This window comes from Amblyraja radiata, chromosome 23 (genome assembly GCF_010909765.2).
Source record: "Amblyraja radiata isolate CabotCenter1 chromosome 23, sAmbRad1.1.pri, whole genome shotgun sequence".
NCBI lineage: Eukaryota > Metazoa > Chordata > Chondrichthyes > Rajiformes > Rajidae > Amblyraja > Amblyraja radiata.
In genome coordinates this window covers 6,249,996-6,272,541 of record NC_045978.1, presented here as the reverse complement: position 1 = coordinate 6,272,541, position 22,546 = coordinate 6,249,996, and the positions used below count along the sequence as shown (strand labels likewise).

The 22,546-nt window shown below is 46.8% G+C and overlaps 1 protein-coding gene across 3 annotated transcripts in view; it reads right to left on the bottom strand.

Annotated features, from left to right (window-relative positions):
- sulf2 (sulfatase 2) overlaps nucleotides 1-3,440 on the bottom strand; it is a 244,158-nt gene extending 240,718 nt beyond the window's left edge. For 2 of the 3 annotated variants that reach the window (XM_033041458.1, XM_033041459.1), the window contains exon 1: nucleotides 3,156-3,436. The gene's annotated coding sequence lies outside the window, so the exon portion shown is untranslated. Of the gene's footprint in view, nucleotides 1-3,155 lie in introns of all 3 variants that reach the window. The other variant, XM_033041462.1, reaches the window with a different exon arrangement.
- Nucleotides 3,441-22,546: the final 19,106 nt, after the last annotated feature.

Genomic DNA, 22,546 nt, shown 5'->3' with positions numbered 1-22,546 from the left:
ACCATCCAACCACAACCAGAGAGCAGTGCTGAACCACCATCTACCTCATTGGTGACCCTCGGACTATCCTTGATGGGACGTTGCTCGCTTTACCTTGCACTAAACATTAGTCAAGTCAAGAGTCGAGAGAGTTTATTGTCATGTGTCCCAGATAGGACAATGAAATTCTTACTTGCTGCAGCACAACAGAATATGTAAACATAATACAAAATAGAAGATAAAAGTTCAGTGTGTCTATAGACCATAGAACATATATACACAATAGGTGACGTTTCAGCTCGAGACCCTTCTTCAGTCTGAAGAAGGGTCTCGACCTGAAGCGTCACCTATTCCTTCGCTCCATAGATGCTGCCTCATCCGCTGAGTTTCTCCAACATTTTTGTCTACCTTCGATTTTTCCAGCATCTGCAGTTCTTTCTTAAACATTTATACACAATAAATAATTCCCGTTATTCCCTTTTCATGTGTCTATACACTGTAAGTGGCTCCATTTTGTAATCATGTTTTGTCTTTCTGCTGACTGGATAGCCCGTAACAAAAGCTTTTCACTGTACCTCGGATCATGCGACAATAAACTAAACTGAACCTCAACACTGTTTAAGAAAGAACTGCTGATGCTGGTAAAAAATCCAAAGCTAGACAAAAAAATGCTGGAGAAATTCAGCGGGTGAGGCAGCATCTGTGGAGAGAAGGAGTGGGCGACGTTTCGTGTCGAGACCTTTCTTCAGACTGATGTTGTTGACCTGAGCCTCGACACTGCCTGTAATGCACGGCGCCCTCTGGTGGCTCTGCTAAGTTCCAGAACACACACACTAACCATGAAGGGTAGAAAACATCCCTGTTCAAAATGACGCTCTGGAAACTGTCTGGAACCGCGCTGCCTTTCCATTTCAATGTGGATATTGAAAGAGAGAGAGAGAGGAAACAAAATCAGAGGCAGCTTCAGTGTCACACAGTTCCGTGCCTTTACCTCAATAGCTTAATTCCTTTTTTATTCAGGGATGCTCATTTGGGGATAGAGCAGTCAACCCTCACTGTGCTCAGAATTCTAATTTTGGCTTTGCGCAAATTATCCACTATTCAAATCGACTCATTAATATTTAAATACATTCTGTGTGCAGCCAGGCGACTTTAGCGGCCACTGATGTGACTGGAACTGATGATGGGAGCCAGAGCCAAGCAGGTAAGTATCCATCGATCTACCCTCCCACCCCCACCCCCCCCCCCCCCCCCGACCATTCGAGGATCAATACTTTGCATGGTCCAATCTCTCGAAAGGTTATTTGCCTGTGTCACGGATTTGCCCAAATGCCGCTCTTAAATAAAAGATTTTTCACATGAGAGATGCCCTCCTATTTCACCAGGGATTCGCCTGAATCTCATCAGCACATGTACAGTGGGGAAAACGTCGCCTGTTTCGTATTCAAGTGGTCCTGCCCTCGACCGCCACATGCAAGCTGAACGCTGGTGCAAATATCAATGGACCTTTGGCCGTTTTTCACAAGCAGGTAGAAAGGGGGAACCGATGGAAGAAAATGCTGAAGAAGGGTCTCGACCCGAAACGTCGCCCATTCCTTCTATCCAGAGATAGAGAGAGCCTCTCCCGCTGAGTTACTGCAGTCTATCTTCTAGCATTTTACAAATACGTTTTAACTTTTGTGCGATAGGATTTGGTAAACTGCTGGGAACAAAAAGGGCTACCGACCGCATGGTTCTGGAATTATTCTCAGATTGGATTTGGTCCATAAATCAATGACAGCTTAGTTATTAAACAAAACCAGACCAGATCTCCGCACAATCACAGGCATCCATTCTGTGGGGTGTGATCTATACCCCTTGGATGCAGCATTCAAGGCAGGTCAGACCTTGCTCTCTCACTGTGTGTGAAAGGAAAGCAATTCGACATTTGAAAAGATGACTTCTGCTTTACAGCCAATTTCCAATCAATGAAGCTTAAAATGTTCTTTCGGATTGATGAACGGCTCAGCTCAATAATCTACCCGAATGGAAATAAAACCAAAAAACAGACGTGTCCCAAATCCTTTCACTGCTAATTAACTAGTCCTGATGCAACCAGTCCCTCTTACTCTGTCAATTTTGCGACCTTAATGTTCTGGATTTTATATGTGCTGTTTATAGCACCAATCTGCCGATAATTTAACAAACAATTATAAGATAAAGTAATTGGTGTCCTTTACTTTCCTAATCTCTGGCGATTATCTCATGTCCTCATTGAACCTTATTTCCATGAACATAAATGATAGGAGCCAATGTCTATAATATTGTCCCCACTGGGTTCATAGTCAAATATTTATGAAGAGGAACACAATTGTAAGGTGCTTAAAAATCATTAACAATTCTAATTTAAAATTGCTCTTGTTGCAATAATCAACATTTGGAATAATGAGTTAGAACTGAAGATGAAAATAAAGGAATATAAAGTTATTCGGCAGTGACAGCTGCTGTCTTTAACACACCTTAATTAAAATGACATACTTAAGAGCCACACAGGGTTGCAAATAACTAACGGAACACATTTTGTGCAAGTTGAATTTGTTCTTAAGTCTTGAAATGTTCAAACCAAAGCAGGCGTAGATCGGAAAGATCATCGTGGGTTTAATGAGGTTCTCCTTAATGTTTTTTTTTAAAATAAGAGATTTTTTTTTAAATAGGTAAAATAAAGTGACTGAAGTTCCCCAAATATCCAGAACTGCACCTTGATCTGTTCTGCAACTTTAACAGATAACCACACGGTATTTTGATCTATAATTAAGAATTTACTCTCGAGGAGTTAAAAGAAAATGCTACTCGTATTCTACCATAATACACAGGAACTGGAAATGATTTGCTATATTAAGTTAATTCATTCACCTTGACAAATGTAGTGTCTGATGGACGTCCAATATTAAGCTCACCATGAGATTATATACTGTACAGTAGCACCAGGGAAAACATTGTTACAGAGGAAGGAATCACAGGCAACTTAGTGCAGCCTTACTAACACATTCATTATAAAATGATTATTCCCATGAAATAAGACAGCCTTACTTTCAGCGTGGTATAATCTGACCGCAACTGTAAGCAAACTAGAACACATTCATTGATGCAGAGCACAGACTTAAAGTAAAGCACAAAACTGCAGCAGTTCATGTTACCTTGATCAGTCAGGCTGCCCTCAGTTGTGGGACGCGGGGCTGCTCAGAAAGGGACCCCGTTAATAATGCCAGCAAGCTCCAAGACCACACAGCTCCGAAAAGGCATCTCAAGGGTTTCTCCTCTCAACCTCATTCAACTGCGATGACTGAATTAGGCCCGATCTAACCATCTGTTGAAACACGCCTGGATTAGTCACTGTACTGTGTTTGCACCCAGTGTGAACGCAGCAGGCTGGGTGTTTCCAAGAGGCAGGGGCGGAGCGTAGGATGCCTTCTCAGGCACTCCACGATTTTATGATTGGTACCTTGCACAGCTAATTGGTAAATGAGCCGTGAGAGGTGGAGAAAGTTACTGAGTGGATCAGTTGTGTGCGGGCTGTCAGCAATTCAAGGTCCTTGCAGATTCTTGGCAGAGAGTGCTTGTGCATTCACGCGACATCTGTAACAGGCATTTCCATCTCATCAGCAGCTTACCGAGCACACATCGGGGGAAAGGTTTACTCTATTTACAAGGAAACAGCTGACATAATTGGTTTCTGCAGTGAGCTATTTAATTCATCTTAATATCGTAGACAAGGTGTACAATAAAAATACCATATATATTGTTAGACTCCCGAGTAGACTTTACTAAAAATAATATCTGAGAAAACAGTTACATAATGTGTATTAAAATGTACATACAGGATATGTATTTATACATATAGATATATACACATCTATCGCACATAGATATGTAATATATATATGTAATATCTATGTATATAAATATATTATATATATGTATGTAAATATATGGATATAAATCTATATATACACACACACACACACATATATATATATATATATATATATACACATATACACATACATATACACATACACATACATATATATTCACACACACACATATATACATACATATACACATATACATACACACGCACACACACACACACACAATATGTACATCACTGAAATCCTTATAAATATAAATACTAACACTAGTAAATATTATTTAGTAATTATAGGAATAATGTATAATATATTAGTTTGTAGTCAATATAGTCATTTAACAAATCAGGTGCCATTGATATAGATTTTTTTTTTTTAAATATGGTTTATACAAACAGGATATAGCTTGCATAAACAACGAAGCATTTTGTGTCGAACAGAAGTTGTAATCATTTTGTTCCTTCTATGAAGGCTCTTTACAATCAATTCAGCTGAGAATTAGAAGCAGGTGGGTCTCCTCTTCAGAGAATGACTGGGGCTGCGCGGGCTGTGCTTAGCTTTAGTAAGCAGTGGTTCGAAATGGACCAGAACAAAACCTCCTCCACTGTCAGAGTGGGGTCCAACGCAAATTGGAGGAACAGCACCTCATACTTCGCTTGGGCAGCTTACAGCCCAGCGGTATGAATATTGATTTCTCTAACTTCGAGTAACCCTTGCTTTCCCTCTCTCCCCTTCCCTCCCCACCCTAGATCTCTGACTTAACGTACAAACTCCGTACAGACAGCACCCGTAGTCAGGATAGAACCTGGGTCTCTGGCGCTGTAAGGCAGTAGCTCTACTGCTACGCCACCATGCCTTCCTATTACTCCAGCATTTAGCGTAAACCAGCGTCTGCAGTTCCTTCCGAATCACAACAGGTTGCCAGACCATCATCCAGCCCAGTGTTAATGGGGGGGGGGGGGGGGGGGGGGGGGGGGGGGGGAGGGAAGGCAGATATAAAACAGGCAAAGGTAGATAGAAATGCTGGAGAAACTCAGAGGGTGACGCAGCATCTATGGAGCGAAGGAATAGGTGACGTATCGGGTCAAGATCCTTCTTCAGACATATAAGACAGTCAACTCACTCTAGTCTTTGTGCCTCAGCAGCAAAGACCAATTTCAATGCAACACTTTGCAACCGCCACAAATCCAATCGATCAACCTTACAATGGTCACGACAAATTAAAAAGGAATCAGCCGTCCGAGATGCTTGCCAGCTTCCAAAGCTGCAAAGGAGATTGGTTTTCAAGTGCGTAAAGGGCCTGTCCCACATTCACGACCTAATTCACGCGCTTTTTTTACTCGTGGACATTTTTCATCATGTTGAAAAAACGCCCCGACCTACTTGATGCCACGAGTACCTACGAATAGCATCACGACCTACCTACGACCTCGTGACGACCATGCTGCAAATACGAGTCAAGGGCAAACTCGGCAGAGGTCGTGAATTAGGTCGTGAAAGTGAGATAGGCCCTTAAGAAGGAACTGCAGATGCTGGTTTAAAACTGAAGATAGACGCAAAAAAGCTGGAGTAAATCGGCGGGACAGGTTCCGTCACCCATTCCTTCTCCCCAGAGATGCTGCCTGTCCCGCTGAGTTACTCCAGCTTTTTGCATCCAGCTTCGGTTTTTCAAGCTGCAGTGCTGAAGGCTTGACTGCTGTCGCTCAGAAAGCGTTTGCTTGTCGCGTCCGCCTACAGATTATCATCTTGTGGGTGGTGATTAGTAACTCTGCAAAACCACCCACATGTCTACATTCCTCCAAGAGAAAGATATCAAAGCGATCATTTACATGTGTGACATTAACACCGCAGGCTTGCTGAAGGATTTCACAGCCAGTTGTGATTTTTGTTCTGTCTAACCTTTAAGTGTGTGTTTATAACTCTGTCCAGTACATTAAGGTGCCAAAAGCGTAAAGTGAGACCCAATTTTAATGCCATGGGATAGATTCTGCTGCATCTTCTTCCCAACGGCAGTAGATGAAGGAGTGTGTGGCCAGGGTCTGTGAAGATGCTGGCTGCCGCTTTGAGGCAGCGACTCGTACGATGGTGAGTTAAGGGCCTGTCCCACTTGACAATTTTTTTGGCGACTTTCGGCGTCATATCAGTGTCACCAATTGCACGTATGGCGTGTCACCAAAAGATTTTGAACATTTCAAAATCCAGCGGCGACTAAAAATTGTTGCAACACTTGAAAAAACACCGCGCGCCAACACGTTATCACGCTGCGTCACGCCGCATCACGCCGTGTCGCCCCGCAAATTTTTCTGTGGAGTCCAGAACCAGGGGTTACAGTTTAAGAATTAAGGGCCTGTCCCACGAGCATGCGACTCCATGCGGCAAGCGCGACCTAACGTGGTCGCTCGAGCCGTACGGCCTCGCGGGGCCGGTCCCACTTCGATCGCCGGAGCCGTATGGAGTTGTGCGGAGCTGGTCCCGACATCGCGCGGAGCTCCGAAAAACTGACCGCGTTCAAAAATTGACCTCGTTCAAAAATTATGCGCGGCAACGGCCTGCCGGCCCGCAGCCGCCTCGACGCCGTACGCACCGCCTCGACGGGCATACGCAGCATCTCGACGCCATACGCACATCTTGATGCTGCGCACGCCCGTCGGACTTCGCTCGAACTTCACGTCACCCACTCGACCTCCGCGTGGCCCCCGCTTCCGGCTACTGATTTTGAATGATCAGCCATGATCATATTAACTTGGCATCTCCACCGCCCTCTGCAATTGGACACTGGATTTCCTCACCAACAGACCACAGTCTGTTAGGGTCAACAACCTCACCTCCTCCACTATAACACTGAACACCGGCGTACCACAGGGCTGTGTGCTCATCCCTCTCCTCTACTCCCTCTTCACCCATGACTGCATCCCTAAGAATGGCTCCAACGCCATTAATAAATTTGCCGACGACACCACGGTGGTAGGACTGATCAGTGACAACGACGAGTCAGCCTACAGGGAGGAGGTCCAGCACCTGACAACCTGGTGTGCCAACAATAACCTCGTCCTCAACTCCAAGAAGACGAAGGAAATTATTGTTGACTTCAGGAAGAACAGAGGGGGCAGACATGCCCCCATCCATATAAACGGGACTGAGGTGGAGCGCGTCTCCAACTACAAATTCCTCGGGGTACACATCTCGGAGGATCTGTCCTGGTCCCTCAACACCTCCAAGCTGATCAAAAAGGCGCAGCAGCGCCTTTACTTCCTGAGGAGGCTCAAGAAAGCCCACCTGTCCCCCCAGATCCTGACCAACTTTTACCGCTGTACCATCGAAAGCATCCTGACCACCTGCTTCACGGTATGGTACAGCAGCTGCACCGTAGCGGACAGGAAGGCATTACAACGGGTGGTGAAAACCGCTCAGCACATCATCGGTGCCCGCTCCCTGCCATGGATGCCCTCCACCGAAAACGGTGTCTGAGACGGGCCGGGAAGACCCCTCCCACCCTAACCATGGACTGTTTGCCCTCCTCCCATCAGGGAGGCGGTACAGGAGCCTCAGGTCTCGTACTAGTAGGATGAGGAACAGCTTCTACAACAACACTATCACATTGCTGAACTCGGAGTCCCGCCGATAGATTTCTCCAGTCTCTCCGTCCATATTGTTTGCTTATTCTGTATTTTTATTTCTATATTGCACTAATACTATGGACTGACGCTAAACTGCATTTCGTTGTACCCATACTTGTATCTGTGCAATGACAATAAAGTTGAATTGAATTGAATTGAATGGTGGTGCAGGCTCGAAAGGCCGAATGGCCTACTCCTGCACCAATATTCTATGTTTCTAAAGTATTTCCACTTCAAATTGCAGAGCATGAAAGCAGCATCAGCCACAGGCAGAGGAACGACATGAATGTTTCAATGACTTCTTCACCAAGTCGGTTTGAACCTGTGGCACCGCTGGCAACACCAGAGGTCGGCGCCTGCAGGCCTTCTTGACCCACTGCCATTCATGCCCGACAATCCCTTCCCTGCAGAGATACAGCATTGACGTCTGATCACCAGCAGTGCAGACTCCACTCATGGGATACACATCCCGCTCTAACTAGGCAGCCAAACAGGAAATGCATATCCAGTCTGAAGAAGGGTCTCGGCCCGAAACGTCACCCATTCCTTCTCTCCGGAGATGCTGCCTGTCCCGCTAAGTTACTCTAGCTTTTTGTGTCTATCTTCGGTTTAAACCAGCATCTGCAGTTCCTTCCAGCACAAAGCAAATCTTTCATTTAATAGTCAATCGTGATTTATTGGTCACATACGCAACTTAGTTTAATTTAGAGAAACAGCGCGAGACAGGCCCTTCGGTCCGCCGAATCCATGATCCCTGCACACTAACGCTATCCTACACACACACGAGGGACAATATACACTTGTACCACACCCATTAACCTGCGCCCCTGTACGTCTTTCGAGTGTGGGAGGAAAGCAAAGATCTCGGAGAAAACCCACACGGTCACGTGGAGAGCGTACATACTCCGTACAGACAGCAACCCGGGTCTCCGGCTCTGCAAGGCAGTAACTCTACCGCTGCACCCATGAACTGCACAGTGAAGTTATTGTTTGCCTACATTACACATGCGGGCACCGCCATTTTTGGCGCCTTGATTCAAAGTCGAAAGTCCGGTCGGCCCGTGCGCTCGATGTACTGGAGCAGTTCCCACCGACCGACGTCCCCCGACCGACGGCCATCTTTGTGTCCCGGGGGGGGGGGGGGGGGAGGGGGGGGGGGGAGGGGGGGGGGGGGGGCCTCCTGCTGCCCACCTTGACGGTGCTGGAAGCGTTACCCCGGTTCACCCTCCTAGCTCCTCGCGTCCAACTCCCTCCCAGTTACTCGACCGACGAGCCTTCGTGCAGGCCTTGTTCAGCTTTTTGTGTCTATCTTCGGTTTAAACCAGCATCTGCAGTTCCTACCTACACCCTTCGTATAGCTAATGGCCTGCGTGAGGATCTTCACTATCGTGCGGTGTGTTAAGTAATTCCATCCCACACTCTCTATGTGCAGATGTTCAATTAAACACTTTGAGTATGGTCGCATTTTCTGGCATTTGACGGGTCACATTTCATCAGTGCTTATTGAGCTGACTGACGTTGGCTGCTGCCTCCACAGGGAGCCGAGTGCTGTCAGGCGCTCGCTGCTCAGCTTGGATCAGACCCCTTGCACTGGTGGTGCCCTGAAACACAGCAGTGGGAGATGAGCGGTAGGTGATGCAACCAGCATACCAGCTACCACCACAATGTGGGACTCACCGTCAGGTCCAGTGGCAGAACACTGGTGCCCGGAGGAAGAGGGACCAGATGCCTCTCTACTCAATGTGTCGACACGGAACTGTAGATGCTGGTTCACATCGAAGACGGACACAAAACTCAGCGGGGCAGGCAGCATCTCTGGAGAAAAGGAATAGGTGACATTTTGGCTCAAGACCCTTCTTCAGACTGCTCAGTCTTTAGAAAGGACTTGAGGAGGTATTTCTTTAGTCAGAGGTTGGTGAATCTGTGGAATTCATTGCCACAGACGGCTGCGGAGGCCAAGTCAATGGATATTTTTAAGGCGGAGATTGATAGATTCTTGATTAGTGCGGGTGTCAGGGGTTATGGGGAGAAGGCAGGAGAATGAGGTTGAGAGGGAAAGATAGATCAGCCATGATTGAATGGCAGAGTAGCCTTATTGGGCCAAATGGCCTAATTCTGCTCCTATAACTGATGAAAATGACTTAACCGGGCACTGAGATCTACCCTGGCCGCTACACGCCAGCACCAGCAGGACCTCGCATTGACTATCCCGAAACATCGGACCTCACTCACCCTGACCTGCAACGGACCCCAACTATACTTCATCCACCGGAAGATCCACCTCTTCAATCAACGATTCCTGGCCCACCTTAACTCCACCAAGGACCTGTAATTATCCCGCCTCCAGGCCGCTGCTACCACCACCAACACTCCGCGACTCGACCACCCGCAGGCTCCGGGCCCCAACTCTGGCCCTCGCCACCTGCCTGAGTCCCGCGACGCCATCTTGGCCACGAGGAGCGCCTCTAGTACTCACCAGGACACCGCCTTCGCCGACTTCCACGTCGATGTTGTTGCCGACCTTCACCTGCCCACCAATTCCAGCATCGGCAGTTCCTTCTTAAGAACTTAATGACATCCTCAGTGACCAGAACTGCACACAACATGTGGTCTCACCAATGTTTAGACCAGCTGCAGTGAGTTAACACTGGATGTAAATTGCCTTTGTAATTCCTTGATAGATTGGGTTGAATTGATCTAAGATAAAGCAGTAGCAACAGGTGCTATTTCTTCAGACTCCTGCTGCATGACCCACTGAGTTACTCCAGCATTTTGTGCCTCTCTGCTCAATTTACTTTAGACTTTGGAACTCCAGCGCTGAAACAGGCCCTTCGGCCCACCGGGTCGGTGCCGATCACCCTGAGGACGAGCATTATGCAACGCAATTGGGGAAAATGTACAACTTTTACTGAAGCCAATTAACCTGTAAACCTGAACATCTTTGGAGTGTGGGAGGAATCCAGAGAAAACCCAGAGAAAACCCACATGGTCCCAGGGAGAATGTACAAACTCCGTAGCTCTGGCATTGTAATGCGGCACAATTTACACAGACCAATTAACCTACAAACCCACACCACACGTCTTTGGGATGTGGGCGGAAACCAGAGCCCAAAATACCAACTTGGCCAACATGGCTAAGGTGGGCTGAAGGGCCTGTTTCTGTGCTGTACAGCTCGATGATACTAGGTTTGAGTTTATTGCCACATGTACCAAGGTACAGTGAGAAGCTTTTGCTTCGTGCTAACCAGTCAGCAGAAAGACAACACACAATATCATAGAAACATAGATAATCGGTGCAGGAGGAGGTCATTCGGCCCTTCGAGCCAGCACCGCCATTCATTGTGATCATGGCTGATCGTCCCCAATCAATAACCCGTGCCTGCCTTCTCCCCATAATCCCTTGATTCCACGAGCCCCTAACAATCGATCCATCGGCAATATACAGAGATACATAAAAGGCAATAACACAAATAACAATTAGTGCAAGATCAATTCCAATATAGACCGATGTAACGTCACCGTAATGACATTTATTTTTAAAGTGATTCATTTTTTTATATAAATTTTTCATTAAAAAAAAAAACGTATTTGCTTGCAAACATGCCTGGCTGTGGAGGACCTTTAAAGAAACAGTTTGAAAGGTTTTGGCAGCACTATGCTGTCAAAGGCAGGCAGAGGCAGAGTGACAGGCTCGCTGTTTGGAAAGCATTTGCCTTTCACTCACCAGGTGCTTCAGGTCTGCATCAACAAAGCACAAGCTTACAGGTACCCTGCATGTCACTCCAAGCAGGAGGCTGTGATTGTAGAATCATGGAAACATGGAAAAATAGGTACAGGAGTAGGCCATTCGGCCCTTCGAGCCAGCACCGCCATTCAATATGATTATGGCTGATCATCCAAAATCAGTACCCCATTCCTGCTTTTTCCCCCATAGCCCTTGATTCCTTTAGCCCCAAGAGCCAAATCTAACGGGCTTGTCCCACTTGGGTGTCATTTGCACGTCATTTACCCGTATCATTTGCGCATCACGACACACGACGCGCGCGTCATATTGCGCTCGTGACTTGCGCGTGGCGTGCATTACGCCCGCGTGGTGAGGCGTGGTGGTATTTTGGGATTCACAAAATCTTTGCCACCTGTGTGGCGCGCAAATGACGCCCATGTGGGACAGGCCCTTGACTATCTTGAAAACATCCAGTGAATTGGCCTCCACTGCCTTCTGCAGCAGAGAATTCCACAGATTCACAACTCTCTGGGTGAAAATGATTTTCCTCATCTCAGCCGTAAATGGCCTGCCCTTTATTCTTAAACTGTGACCCCCCTGGTTCAGTTGTGCCAACTGTTTCCAACAGTAAACAAAGGAATTTTCCTCTCTATTCCATCCCTGGTGGACACGGAATAGCCAAGACATGGATACAAACTAAACATCAGTTCAGGAGCAAATTGACAATGAGAATCAGGCACCGTGCAATTAACAACCTATTGCAATTAATAAGCTTTCACAATTAACCAGTGATTGCACAGTTACTATGCAATTAGCCACATAATTGCAATTAACGAACCTTCACCACCCTCTCTGTCGACAACACCAGTGTTAGCATCTCACTCTCTAGGTCCCGAGACCATGGCAGATACTTTTTAAAAAGTGTTTAATTCCTTCCTTCTCTGCCATTTAAAACGTGGTGAATCTGTGGAATTCGTTGCCACGGAAGGCTTTCCCTCCCTCTCCCTCCATCCCTCCCACATCCTAGGTCTCCAAGCGATCTGACTGTCCTCCTGATTTCATCTTACATTGCACGCCTCGTTGTCTCCTTCCCCCTCGCTAGCAATGATTTATTCTACATTTTCCTCCATCTTCGTCCCCAATGACCTCTCGTTTTTCACACCTTACCCTTCCATATCTCTCCTTTCCCTCTCCCCTGACTCTCAATCTGAAGAAGGGTCCTCCATCCAGAGATGCTGCATGTCCCGCTGAGTTACTCCATCATTTTGTGTCTATCCAGGTCAATGCATATTTTAAGGCAGAGATAAATGTTTGATTAGTACAGATGTCGGAGATTATGGGGAGAAGGCAGAACGAATCTCCCGCTGGCATAGCTCTAGGGGTCACTGAGACACACAAGCTCCCCGACCACGGCATGGTTGCAATCCAACGGAGAGATCTTTTTTTATACATACACCAAGCCAATTTTCCTACAAACCCGTACGCCTTTGGAGTGTGGGAGGAAACCGAAGATCTCGGAGAAAACCCACGCAGGTCACGGGGAGAACGTACAAACTCTGTACAGACAGCACACGTAGTCGGGATCGAACCCGGGTCTCTGGCGCTGCATTCGCTAGAAGGCAGCAACTCTACCGCTGCGCCACCGTGCCGCCCTTATCATGAGACTTGAAAATGAACGTTATAATCATTACCTGATTACCTACGACTAACATGCCGACCTACTACGACTAAACCTACGAGTCAAAAAAGTATCAATTTTTCCCCTGGCGACCTTGTTTTACTCACGCGCATTTTTTAACATATTGAAAAAAACGCCGCGATCTAGCTGAGCCCTCGAGAACGCGGAGACCACTCTCGAGCATGAGGGAGAGTTACGAAGACCTCCTACAACCTCGTGTCAACCATACTGCGAGGATGAGTCATAGAAACATAGAAAATAGGTGCAGGAGGAGGCCATTCGGCCCTTCGAGCCAGCACCACCATTCATTGTGATCATGGCTGATCGTCCCCAATCAATAACCCGTGCCTGCCTTCTCCCCATATCCCTTGATTCCATTAGCCCCTAGAGCTCTATCTAACTCTCTCTTAAATCCATCCAGTGACTTGGCCTCCACTGCGACTAACATGCCGACTAACAAACTCGCCAGAACTCGCGGATTAGGTCACCCAAGTGAGACAGGCCCTTTACTTTTTTGCATATCCTTAATTAAATTGTTCTATATCTTTCTATACCTCTGTCTATATCTCTCGTTTCCCTTTCCCCTGACTCTCAGTCTGAAGAAGGGTCTCGACCCGAAACGTCACCTATTCCTTCTCCCCAGGGAGGCTGTCGGACCCGCTGAGTTACTCCAGCATTTTGTATCTATCTTCGGTGTCAATAACACCTGGGTTAGGAGGACCATCGCCGCGTAATAAAGATGATTTCTAATTATCTCTGATCTGGTGAGTCCTTCGGGACTGATGTGGAATCTGAGACCTATTTGGTCACTTATTTACAGAAACCCACACAGTTAGGTTTGCCTGGGGCTGCCAGGAAAGATATGGAAACATAATAATAAGTGCCAGTGTTCGATTCCCCGACACTTTATCCCACTGATAGAAACTGTCTGCAGAAACCACGGTAGAATCTGGTGCTGCTCACAGTGTCAGATGTTCACCTTCTCCCAGAACAGCTTCGAGGAGAGTCCATAACTGACCTTTTCCAAATGATGGGTGGCATGGTGGCGCAGCGGTAGAGTTGCTGCCTTCCTTACAGCACCACAGACCCAGGTTCGATCCTGACTACGGGCGCTGTCTGTACGGAGTTGGTACGTTCTCCCCGTGACCGCGTGGGATTTCTCCAGGTGCTCCTTTTTCCTCCCACACTCGAAAGACGTACAGGTTTGCAGGTTAATTGGCTTGGTATATTTGTAAATTGTACGTCTTTGGAGTGTGGGAGGAAACCGAAGATCTCGGAGAAAACCGACGCCGGTCATGGGGAGAACGCACAAACTCCGTACAGACAGCACCCGTAGTCAAGATCGAACCTGGGTCTCCGGCGCTGTATTCGCTGTAAGGTAGCAATTCTACTGCTGAGCCACCGTGCTGCCCTTCGATTCTAACCTGCACCTGCCGTTCTTTCATTATATTCATTTATTCCAACCAGCTCCATGCCTTCAAGATTCTCTTCTGTTAAGCAAAGGAACAGTGATCTTCGAAGAAGCAGTGTCATTGTTTTTGTAAGAAACTAACGACTGTATAACCATGTCAATAGGTGAGCAATGTCCTGCGCAAAGATAGACACAAAGTGCTGGAGAGTGACTCTGTGGGTCAGGCAGCATCTCTGGAGAAAATGAATGGGTGACGTTTGGGGTCAGGACCTTCCCTCAGACCAGAACTCTGTAGGTGAGCGGAGAATAACTACTTCAAAGCAGGCATAGCTTGAGGAGAACTCACAATGAATTTCACAGAGATTCCCTTCAACAGAGCTCTCTAGATTTTAGAGCAAATAAAAGCCCAATAATAATAATGTTATTTTCTGGGGGTGGAAATATAGCTTAAACTCCAGGGAGAAAGAGATAACCCTTACTCCTTTATTTACTCCTGGCTGTGAGTGATGATCAGAGAAAAAAAGATTGTTATGCATTTTTGTGGAATTTCGGGGGTAATATAGAAATGGATTTTTGAAGCTGAATTCTATATTCACAGAGCAGCCACTATGGCACAGCGGGTAGTGCTGCTGCCCTCCAGTGCCAGAGACCTAGGTTCAATCTTTAGACTTTAGAGATACAACGTGGAAACAGGCCATTTGGCCCAACAAGTCCGTGCCAGCCAGCAATCACCCCAGACACAACACTATCCTACACACCAAGGACAATTTACAATTAAGCCAAGCCAATTAACCAACCAAACGTCGCCTATCGATGTTCTCCAGGGCTGCTACCTGACCTGCAGAGTTACTCCAACACTTTTTTTTTGTAAACCAGCATCTGCAGTTCCTTGTCAATCTGGAATCGAGTCGGCCTACAGGGAGGAGGTCCAGCACTTAGCAGCATGGTGCGCTGACAACAACCTGGCCCTTAACTCCAAGAAGACCAAGGAGCTCATTGTAGACTTCAGGAAGTCCAGGGGCGGCATGCACATCCCCATCCACATCAACGGGACGGAGGTGGAACGTGTTTCTAGCTTCAGGTTCCTGGGAGTCAACATCTCCGATGACCTCTCTTGGACCCACAATACCTCAACTCTGATCAAGAAGGCTCACCAGCGTCTCTTCTTCCTGAGGAGACTGAAGAAGGTCCATCTGTCTCCTCAGATCCTGGTGAACGTCTACCGCTGCACCATCGAGAGCATCCTTACCAACTGCATCACAGTATGGTATGGCAACTGCTCTGTCTCCGACCGGAAGGCATTGCAGAGGGTGGTGAAAATTGCCCAACGCATCATCGGTTCCTCGCTCCCCTCCATTGAGTCTGTCCAAAGCAAGCGTTGTCTGCGGAGGGCGCTCAGCATCGCCAAGGACTGCTCTCACCCCAACCATGGACTGTTTACCCTCCTACCATCCGGGAGGCGCTACAGATCTCTCCGCTGCCGAACCAGCAGGTCCAGGAACAGCTTCTTCCCGGCGGCTGTCACTCTACTCAACAACGTACCTCGGTGACTGCCAAACCCCCCCCACCCCCCGGACACTTATTATCACTTATTATTATTTATTCAAATCATTTGCTATGTCGCTCTTCCAGGGAGATGCTAAATGCATTTCGTTGTCTCTGTACTGTACACTGACAATGACAATTAAAATTGAATCTGAATCTGAATCTGAATCTGAATGCATTTCTTAAAAAAGGGAAATTGCATTCTCCGATGAAGGATTCAGTTTTGCAGTGCGGATAGGAAGATCTTCAGCAGGTTGGACCGCCTATTGCGTTCAGGTTTCCTGATGTTTCAAGAGGCATCTCGAAGCGGGAGTACAGATCAAGGAAGAAAACCTTCACGAGCAGTAGCCCCAGTGTGTGGCAAGCAGAGGTTGGACACTGATGGATTGGTGGCCTGGCGTCAAGAGTAAACAGATCGACTGGAATTCTTATGGGGTTGGACAGGCTAGATGCAGGAAGATTGTTCCCGATGTTGGGGAAGTCCAGGACAAGGGGTCACAGCTTAAGGATAAGGGGGAAATCCTTTAGGACCGAGATGAGAAGAAACTTTTTCACACAGAGAGTGGTGAATCTCTGGAACTCTCTGCCACAGAGGGTAGTCGAGGCCAGTTCATTGGCTATATTTAAGAGGGAGTTAGATGTGGCCCTTGTGGCTAAAGGGATCAGGGGGTATGGAGAGAAGGCAGGTACGGGATACTGAGTTGGATGATCAGCCATGATCATATTGAATGGCGGTGCAGGCTCGAAGGGCCGAATGGCCTACTCCTGCACCTATTTTCTATGTATCTATGTAAGACTATGATGAAGAGCAGTAGGTAATTGGATTGGAGCCTGCCATTAGCCGCTGTTGCCAATGCTGTTTCCCCACCACTGTTTGATGTGACTTATGCATGGGGGGAAGGTTTCATTATAGGCGAGGAGACTGCATGACAAGTGGTTTCAAAATGTTTCAGTGACTGAGACGAGGATCAAGGATGAGTGAAGGGAGGAGGATGAGTCAGAACACAATAGAAGCCAACAGCACACACAGAATCCATAACGCCCGTGTTTACCGAATTCATAATTTGCTGCATAAATAAACTCTTCCAGAGAACTCGAGTTGCAACTAAATGTCATCAAACGGAAGATGCTTTCCAGCTTATGGGACATCAATGGGGCAATAATTACAACTTCCCAGGTGGCATCATGGTAGCGCAGTGGGACTGTGGAGATGCTGCCCCTTCGCATTTCATGGATTTTATTGTTTCATGTATTTTGTGTTTTTATGACTGTTGCCAGATCAATTTCCCCTCCTGGGATAAATAAAGTTTTATCGCATCGGATCCTATCACAGCGCCAGAGACCCGAGTTCGATCCTGACAACGGGTGCTTCCCGTGCGGAGTTTGCACGTTCTCCCCGTGACCGCGTGGGTTTCCCCCACCCACGTTCCAAAAACGTAAGAGCTTGTAGGCTAATTGGCTTCTGTACATTGTCCCCGGAGAGTAGAAAAGAACCAGTGTACAGGCGATCGTTGGCCGGCGCGGACACGGTGGGCCGAGGGGCCTGTTTCCATGCTGTATTTCTAAACTAAACATCAGGGAAGATAGCACAAGAATCGGTGAAGCTGAACAGTCCTTAACCAACTGAAGAATTCCTGATCATCAACATTAGCGGAACAAAGATCAAGATGAGGTACTCTGCCACCTCCTCAGTGTATTGTATTTGGCTCGTCACGTTGGGAGTTAGCAAGGATAGCTCACAAACTGGAGGTCATCCAAACAAAATGCTCGTGAAAGATCCTCTCATGTGTTTGGCAGGCAAAAAGCAACAACCAAAAGCTGCATCGGATGACAAAGGCAGACCTGACGTGCGAGTGGTGAATTGGTGGCTGAGCAGATGGCGGTGTGATGGCAAATGCCAGCGGGCACAGTGGCGCAGCCTGACAGAGCTGCAGCCTCACAGGGCCAGAGACCCCTGTTCGATCCTAACATCGGGTGCTGTCTGTGTGGAGTTTGAACGTTCTCCCCGTGAGTTTGATACCTGTGACTGTGTGGGTTTCCCCCCACACATCACAAAGATTACTCTGGCAGCACGGTGGCACAGCGGTAGAGTTGCTGCCTCACAGCGCCAGAAATCCCGGGTTCAATCCCGACTACGGGCGCTGTCCGTACGGAGTTTGTACGTTCTCCCCGCGATCTGCGTGGGTTTCCTCCAAGATCTTCGGTTTCCTCCCGCACTCCAAAGACGCACAAGTTTGTAGGTTAATTGACTTGCTGTAAATGTAAAATTGGCCCTAGTGTGTGTGTTAGTTAGCGGGGATCGCTGGTCGGTGCAGACTCGATGGGCCGAAGGGCCTGTTTCCGCGCTGTATCTCTAAACTAAACAAAACAAAGACGTGCAGAATTGTGGGTTCATTGGCATCTGTAAATTACGCCCATTGTGCAGGGAGTCGATAAGAAAGTAGTCGATAATATAGAACTTGATCGGACAGGGACCAGACGTTTGTTTTTTTTAATATCAAATATCTGTCGTGGGGTAGCCTGGCTTAACGGGACAAGCTGCATCTCTCATGTATATATAAATATAAATTTACATATTATATAAATAAAACAAATAAACAATAATAATGCAACGACAATATCAATGTTTATGTGATTTGTCCGTAACGACTCTGCTGTCAGCGACCGAAGGACTGGTGACGGGATCTAGGGAGTGGGCAGGGCCGAAGATGTCCTGGTTGGGTTGCTCCTAGGCCTGGCCAAGCTGGCCATCCGCGAGTTACGGCGCCTGACGGGAGAGGGCTTTCCCCGAGCATCTTTACCGGGGTTACGTCCGCGCCCGTGTGGTGTTAGAGAGGGTCATAGTTGTACAGTAGTTATTTAGTATATTTGTGAGGATTGTAACATAGTGGTTTGGAACTTTAAGGTAGACAAAAATGCTGGGGAAACTCAGCAGGTGAGGCAGCATCTATGGAGCGAAGGAATGGGTGACGTTTCGGGTCGAGACCCTTCCTCTGAAGAAGGGTCTCGACCCGAAACGACACCCATTCCTTCGCTCCATAGATGCTGCCTCACCTGCTGAGTTTCCCCAGCATTTTTGTCTACCGTCGATTTTTCCAGCATCTGCAGTTCTTTCTTAAACATCTTTCAAGAGAGGGCTAGATAGGGCTCTTAAAAATAGCAGTCAGGGGATATGGGGAGAAGGCAAGAACGGGGTACTGATTGGGGATGATCAGCCATGATCACATTGAATGGCGGTGCTGGCTCGAAGGGCTGAATGGCCTACTCCTGCACCTATTGTCTGTCTGTCTATCTATCTATCTATCTATCTATCTATCTATCTATCTATCTATCTATCTATCTATCTATCTATCTATCTATCTATCTATCTATCTATCTATCTATCTATCTATCTATCTATCTATCTTTCCTTTCTTGACGTCCTCTGAGGGAGGGCTATATGTATGTATTTATGTATGTACTTAATCTATGAACCACTGTTGTATAACATTAGTACCTCCACCAATGTAAAGCACTTCGGTCAACGAGAGTTATTTTTTAAATGAGCTATAGAAATAAAAATGGCATAACTTGACTTGACCTGTTTGAAAATTTAGATAATTTGGTGATTTTGTACTATGGTGGTGGGTGTGTTACCGCAGGGTTTTTTTTTTTGGGAGGGGGGGGGGGGGGTTGTACCGTGATCGTATTTAAATAAATTATTTTTGATACCAAAAAAAATGTCAATGTGATTTCTAGCTTATTTGCAGGTTGTGGTGTTTTAACTGAAGAAGGGTTTCGGCCCGAAAACATTGCCTATCTCCTTCGCTCAATAGATGCTGCTGCACCCTGCTGAGTTTCTCCAGGAAATAGGCAACGTTTCAGGCCGAAACCCTTCGGTTTCGGCCCGAAACGTTGCCTATTTCCTTCGCTCCATAGATGCTGCTGCACCTGCTGAGTTTCTCCAGCATTTTTGTGTACCTTCGATTTTCCAGCATCTGCAGTTCCTTCTTAAACACGTAGTGTTTTAACAGCCTGGCTGTTGTTGGGAAGAGGCTGCTCCTGAACCTGGACGTTACACTATCCACCATATCTAACGTGACGTTCTGGTAACTAACCAATGTTTATTTCTGCTAATCAAAGGTCTGAGAGTTATGAATGTCATTAAAAATTCACCAAGTAATCATTTCAACGTATTAGCAGCGTATAAATTGTGTAGTACACTGCAAATCTAGTTTTAATTCTGAGCAAAGCATGAAGCAGGTCTGCTTGTTAAATCTGTATTAGAGGCGTTACAGCCCCAGAGGAAATGGATAAAAAAAAGAGCAATTAGAGTCCAAGTGAAATGCTTTCTTATCCCCAGAGCTGTGGCCACCAGCACGGCTGGATTTGCAAATGATTAATATGTAAGATTGGATAGACTAACAAAATATTCAAGCCACATTTCCATGAGATAGTTGAAGCAATGTAAAAAGGGCTTGTCCCACTTGCCGATTTATTCGGTGGCATCACTGACTGACGTGTCAGGTCACCGAAAAAATCGCGGCGTGACTCAGCGCGACGCGGCATGATGCGGGGCGCTTTTCCAAGTGCCGCAACATTTTTTTTGTCCCGCTAGATTTGAAATGTTCAAAATCTTTTGGCGACACTGATATGATGCCAGCAGTCGCCGAAAAAATCGCCAAGTGGAACAGGCCTTTAAAAAAGCTACTTCTAATTGGGAGACAGGAATACACCAGCTGTAGGGATCCATCTAAGATTATTTCCATATGGAGTTCTGACATTATCAACTAGTTGTTAAGAGCTCTACTAAATATCAACTACTATCGCTAAAGGCTCCTAAACTGATTGAAATCTGCGCAGTTGAATAATATATAATTCTTTAATGAAAATACTCTTGGCAGATTAGTTAGTGTGCAGCATTTCTCACAGATGACTGTGGTGAAGTGACAGGCTAACACAGCTGGTAGAGCTGCTGCCTCACAGTGCCAGAGACCCGGGTTCGATCCTGACCTCGGGTGCTGTCTGTGTGGAGTATGCACGTTCTCCCTGTGACCGTGTGGGTTTCCTCGGATGCTGCGATTTCCTCCCACACCTCAAAGTTTTGTAGGTAAATTGGCTTCAGTAAATTGCCTTGTGTGTAGGGGTGGATCATCGATGGTCGGCATTGCACTCGATGGGTCGAAGGGCCTGTTTCCATGCTGTATCACTAAAATTTTTTTTTATTTAATCCCACACGAACCCCACTTTTCTCATTCTTCCCAAATTCCCACCAATTCCTGCCTTGCCCCTGTTCCCGTTACTCCCGCACCTACACACCACAGGCAGATTACAGTGGCTAATGTACTTCCCAACCCACACCACATTGGGATGTAAGAGGAAACCAGAAACACAGAGGAAACCCATGCAGTCCCAGGGAGAACATGCAGACTCCACACAGACAACACCCTTGGTCAGCATCGGAACTGGGCCTGTGTGCCATGAGGCAGCGGCTCTTCCAGCTTGGCCTGTGTTAGCTGCACCACTGTGCCACCCAGTAATGCATCACTGATAGTTGGCATGGACTCAGTGGGCTGAAGGGCCTGGCTCTGTGCTACATCTCTCTAAGGCTGCAGTAACACACATGTAGGTGCAGCAAGAAATTAAAAGAACAGCCTTAAATGCAACGGAGTTGGAATATAATATTAATATAGGCTTTTGGTGAGACCACACCAAATACTTTGTAAGAGTTTCAACTTCTGATCCAAGGAAGGATAAGTTTGCCTGGAAATACATATAGTTTTGTAGGTTAAATGGCTTGGTAACATTGTAAATTGTCCCTTGTGTGTGTTGGATAGTGTTAGTGTGCGGGGATTGTTGGTCAGCATGGACTGGGTGGGCCGAAGGGCCTGTTTCTGTGCTGTATCTCTAAAGTAAACTAACTACAGCGCTCCTCGAGGTATGCCTACTTTGAAGAGGTTCTCCTCCTCTCTCTGAGGACAGTTTCTTCTTCCCGCCCCCACCACCCCCACATCAGTCTGAAGAAGGGTCTCGACCCGAAACGTCACCTTTTCCTTCGCTCCATAGATGCTGCTTCGCCCGCTGAGTTTCTCCAGCATTTTTTATCTACCTACAGTGCACCAATGTTTAGTTTGGTCAGGTTGAATCGATGACTTATCTGCTAAACCACAAAAAGAACTGCGTTCTCCACCCATCCGCCACCCCCCCACCCCCCCCCCCCACTCCCCCTCCCCCCCCACTCACCAATGACCATGGAAAATCAATAACTTATCCCAGTAGGCTGGAGATTAATTGCCCTTGGGAAAATGTCTTTACGAATTCCATTTGAGAAAAATAAGCTTTGATTGTGATGAAGGGGGCAACACATTACTTACTTTTCCAATTTTAGGTAATAACGTTATACACGACAAAAAGGATTGGTGTAAATCTCACATTAAATAGAATGTACACTACAATTCATCATGCTTCTCCATTATAATTAGCTCCTGTAGCAGCAGAATTAACCATTTCAGTCCATCTTGGCCCAACTCAAACTTGAATCGCGAGGGAACACATTCTGCTCATTGCACTTATGTTTTCGCACCTTACCCTTCAATATCTCTCCTTTCCCCCCTCCCCTGACTCTCAGTTTGAAGAAGGGTCTTGATCCGAAACGTCACCCATTCCCTCTATCCAGCAATATTGTCTATTGTCTATTGTGTATAG